We start from the raw sequence: 4,818 nt of genomic DNA, 5'->3' as shown, positions 1-4,818 counted from the left end.
CCCCCGTGATCAGAGGACAGTCTGAGGAGTTAGTTCTCCCCTTCAACCGTGTGGGCTCTGGGGATGGAAAGCTGGGCTTCAGGCTGGGCTGCAAGTGTCTTTACTGGCTGAAACATCTGGCCAGCCCCTTATTTTGTTTTCTTAGTAGCTTCTTTTCCTTATAAAGGCGACGTTTATTTTCAAGTTTGCACAGGAATGTAATATTTAATTTAAAAAGATGACTCATATGACCTTATAAAGACAGTAAAATTAAAGAATCAGAAAGATAAAGTGGGGTAGTTGGCTAAGTCCTATAAAACCAGCCCACAAGGATTATCACTATTTCGAGGCTAACTCAGGTTGCATGGCAAGTTCCAGGGCAGCCTCGTTACACACTGAGACTCTCAACAGTCCAAATAAACAACATCAAAAGGGGCGGGGTGGGAACTCAGGGGCTCCAAAGAAGTCAATGTGACATGGGCATGGTAGGCCAGCCAGGGAAGGGCAAACTTCCTTCCGAACAGGAAGTTGAAGCAGGCATGTGGAGAGCTGCGTGGGGGGCACAGGCCTAGTAGCTATCAGGCTGTGCCACCCAGAGCCCCGCACGTGAGTGCGTCCCCGCTCAGTCTCGACTTTCCTCCAGCTGACCCTGCGGTGCAGATGCACAGGACCCGCGATGGGGGACTGGGAACAACCTTTACTGCGACGAAGGGAACTTCGTGTGACCACCTGCGGCAAGCTACTAGCAGGGATGCACCCAGAGCCTCTCAGTTCCTTCCCGATCCTGTGGTTCCCCCTTTCCAGGTCGCCCGCCATTAAGCCCTGCCCCTTCCCTGTATCGCATTCCCGAGTCCTGAAGCTCCGCCCCTTTCACCACAAGCTCTCAGAGGCCTCCCCTTCCCAGGTCCCTCGACTCGGCGTGCAGGGACCCCGCTCTTCTCAATTCATGCACCCCATCTCCCCACCACACGTCTTGAGGCCCGCACCTCCGTTTCTTCATTCCTAAGACCCCGCGCGTTTCAAATCCGCCCCGCCCTCCTCCCTTGGGCTCCGCCCCTCTCAGACCTCGCTCCTCAGGGCCCCGCCCCTTAAACGGCCCCGCCTCTTGGCCATGAAGACCCGCCCTTTCCCTAATCGCCCCGCCCCTCTACCACTAAGTCACGCCCCGCCCCCGCCTCCCGCCCCCTTGGGCGCTCCGTAGAAGTGACGTGGGCTGCGGGCTGGGCACTCAGCAAGGCTCCGGCCAGCGGGCGGAGACCGATCCGGGATCTGTCCCAGCAGGAAGCGAATCCCGGAGGCCGACGATTCCGGTGCTCGCTCTCGGCCGCGGCGTCGCGCTCTCCCTTCGCGCCCGCAGCCCGGCATCCTCTCCTCAGCCGCGACCCCTCGCACCTGCCTCGCCGGGTGAGTGTGTGAGTTTGCTCGTCCGCCTGTCCCTGCCGCCTTGGCCTCTGCTCAGCTGAGCGCGGACCGGAGCGTTGGCTTCCCATTCCCGGGACGCCGGGGCGCCTGTCATCTGACGCTGCTGCGTCCCCGGGACATTGCGAGGTTTATTTTCTCCTTTGGAAGCACACTGAAAATTCTACACAGACTAGTTTGTTGTCAGAAGTAGAGATCAAATGATGCCATTAATAATTTAGCCGTGTCGAAGACCTTGGTTGCATTCTGCAGGGCTGGAACTTTAGTCCTTGAGCGGTCTAGTATCTTGAGTGTGAGTTTTATGGATGGGTTGCTGAAAAAAAAAATAACTTCGTTAGTTAATTCCAAAACGCCTTAAACTAATTTAAACATGCTGACTCTGGATTGTATTTTTAAATAGGAAATAATTTGATAAGGCCATTCTTACATTATCTATGTCAGGAATATTTACACAGAGTTACATTTATCTGGCAAAAAAGTATGTAGGGCAGGACTATTTAAATCCTAATGTGGAGATATCGTTGGGCGCTACCCAAACGCTGTTCCGAGTTCATATGTGCTGAAAAAAAGCTTCGTTTGCTCTTCTGGTACAGTTGTAGGATGTTCGAATATTGTCCCCTTAAGACTTTCAGCAGTCCTTGAGGCTCAGCTGTAACTATCTGCACACCATAAAATGTGTCTTAATGGTGGTGGTACAAAGGTTGGCCTCTGAACAGCAGCGTTTCTGTACAAATTAACTCAACTTCAAGATGTCTTTGGCTTGTGGCTTCCTAACTGGGAAATGTTTAGTGAAAAAAGTCACCTTAGTGCCCTCTAGCATTAATTTTAGAAATAGTCACAAATGTTACAAGGGAACCGGAGGAAGAGCCAGAAACAATGCGGCTCTTCAGAATAGCTCACTGACTTTCAAATGTCCGCTCATTTTTGGTGTTTTCCGCTGCAGGAGTAAACATGCACACTGGTAAACAGAAGTCATTTTAGTCTGATGCTCATTTTGTGTATGTGATCTGTTACCTGTTTATTTTTCTTCTTTTCCAGTTATGTAAAGTTACTTGTAAATGACAGGGACCTAATACTACTATTAATCGAAGATGAAATGTATAGTTAAAAAACTATGCAATCTAGAATATGCATATGCTCTTTATCGCTTAGACACATGAGCAAGAAAAGTGAACAACTAAGATATTTAATGGAAACTACAACAACATATTAAAAACAAAGATGGTAAATTATAGTCCATAGGGGCTTATCTGAAAGGGATTTTCCCCTGTTTATGCGATCAAGTTTTAAAATAACAGTGGCCAGGAAATCTGAGAGAGGCCAAAGGCTCTTCTCTCATCCTGTTGTGGCTTTGCCTGGAGTCTGTGATGGATCATTTATTGTTTAGACAACTGGTCTGTATCTGGGTTCTGAAAAGCAGCTGCCTTTAAACAGTTTTAAAGATTTCCACCACGCAAGGGCTGAATAAATATATAAGCACTCCACATTTAAAAAATTCACTAGTTTTTAACTTTCTCTTGGTTCTTAAAGCTTCATTTAGCGTACATAAAATGCCAGTTTTAAAAAGTCAGTTTGGGAGTATAATTTAGTGGGTAGAACCCTTGCCTAGTGTATGGGAGGCCCTGGGCACTAAATTTTTTATTTTTCTGTAAAAATGATTTAATAAAACATCTTATTTAAACATAAAGGATTGATAAAAACATTACAATTTGAGTAAGTCTCACACAGTATAATGGGGATTCCAAGAAAGAGATATTTTGTATCAGTTTCTGAACTGGCAATTTAATATCGGTGTAACACACACAAGCAGAAGGTTTGATTTACAAAATCATTTTCCGGGTTGATGGTCTTGTTCTTTTATAGAGGAGAAAACAGAGGCTCAGGGAAGGAAATGCTTGCATGTGGCTTTGGAGGGGACAAAGTCCGGACTCTGCATATACTTGGTAGTCTTCTGACTGTGAAGTCCCCCGCCCTGTTTAGCCAGAAGTTGCTTTGAATTTCAGTTCACTTGGTGAACCAGTGAGAGACCTTTGTAGAGCTGGTCTGGAGATTTGAAGATGGTGAGGATCCGTGCATGGAGTCTGGAACGAATTGAAAATTCTGTGTCTTTTTTTCCTCAAGGCCTTGAGCAGTGAGCTGGTGCTATGGCATCATTTCTGGGGTAGTTCCAGCATGTAATAAGTATTATGTGCTTTTCATCTTGATAGGCTTATAGGAATTAACACTGCAATCTAATCCTGGATTGATTTCAGTATAGCTGAGCAGTATATGATGTTTCTGTTTAGGATAGAACTTCAGTGGTTTTGCTTCATGTGAACTATATTGTTGCTCCAAAATACAGCATCTGTCTCTTAAATATTATTCAGTTAACTCTAATCTTAGGCGGGGAAACATGCTTTAGGATTAAGGTATCCAGGCCTGTGAGTTGGCTCAGCAGGTAAAAGCTCTTGTCTGCATCCCTGGTGCCGAGTCTGAGCTCATGACTTCTGGGAATTGCCCTCTGACTTCCATACATACGCCATGCCACATAGCCATAAACAAATAATTATAATTTAAGAAATAAAAAATAAAGATTAAGACATTCTCCTACCTCCACCTCCTGAGTTTTGGGATATATATATATAGGCTTGCAGCTCAGACCTTATACTTTTGGTGCTGGTATCAAACCTACCTCCATGCTAGGCAGGCAGTTCATCAGGGAAACTACATCTTTAGTTCAAGACAAATTTTCTCTCTCTCTCTCTCTCTCTCTCTCTCTCTCTCTCTCTCTCTCTGTCTATCTGTTGTTGTGTGTATATAATTTGTGTGTACACATGTGGAATACCTATGAAAGCCAGGGACAGTTTTGTGGAGTTAGTTTCGGTCAAACTCAGATCATCATGTTTGCATCCCAAGTGGTTTTTATCTGCTGAGTCATCTTGCTAGCCGCTCCCTTCCTTTTGAGGTAGGGTCTTACTAGTAGGTACTAGTCCCACTATGTAGCCCTGACTGGTCTGGAACTCACTGTATCGACCTCTAATCCACAGGGACACATTTATCTCTGCCTCCTGAGTGCTGGAATTAAAGGTGGATACCATCACACCTAGCTTATTCAGTGTTTTTTGATCAAGATGATTTGTGGCTTTTTAAAGAAAATTTGTTACGTGTGTGTGTGTGTGTGTGTGTGTAAGCATACATATGGATGCATGTAGAGACCAGAAAAGGGTATAACACCGCATGGGCCTGGAGCTAGGAGTGATTGTGAGCTGTCCATCTTGGGTTCTAGGAACTAAACTTGAGTCCTCTGGAAGAACAGCAAGGGCTTTTATCCTCTGAGCCATCTCTCAAGCTCTTCAAACCTTCCTTCCTCCCTCCCTCCCTCCCTTCCTTCCTTCCTCCCTTCCTCCCTTCCTCCCTTCCTCCCTTCCTCCCTTCCTCCCT

At 46.1% G+C, this 4,818-nt stretch overlaps 1 protein-coding gene across 6 annotated transcripts in view; it reads left to right on the top strand.

Annotated features, from left to right (window-relative positions):
* Positions 1-1,211: 1,211 nt before the first annotated feature.
* Positions 1,212-4,818, top strand: part of Myo6 (myosin VI) — a 136,479-nt gene continuing 132,872 nt past the window's right edge. For all 6 annotated transcript variants that reach the window (XM_026779463.1, XM_026779462.1, XM_005347569.3 and 3 more), the window contains exon 1: positions 1,212-1,383. The gene's annotated coding sequence lies outside the window, so the exon portion shown is untranslated. The remainder of the gene's footprint in view (positions 1,384-4,818) is intronic.

This window comes from Microtus ochrogaster, chromosome 5 (genome assembly GCF_000317375.1).
Source record: "Microtus ochrogaster isolate Prairie Vole_2 chromosome 5, MicOch1.0, whole genome shotgun sequence".
Taxonomy (NCBI): domain Eukaryota; kingdom Metazoa; phylum Chordata; class Mammalia; order Rodentia; family Cricetidae; genus Microtus; species Microtus ochrogaster.
The sequence above is the reverse complement of the archived record's forward strand: the minus strand, read 5'-3'. Positions and strand labels throughout refer to the sequence as shown.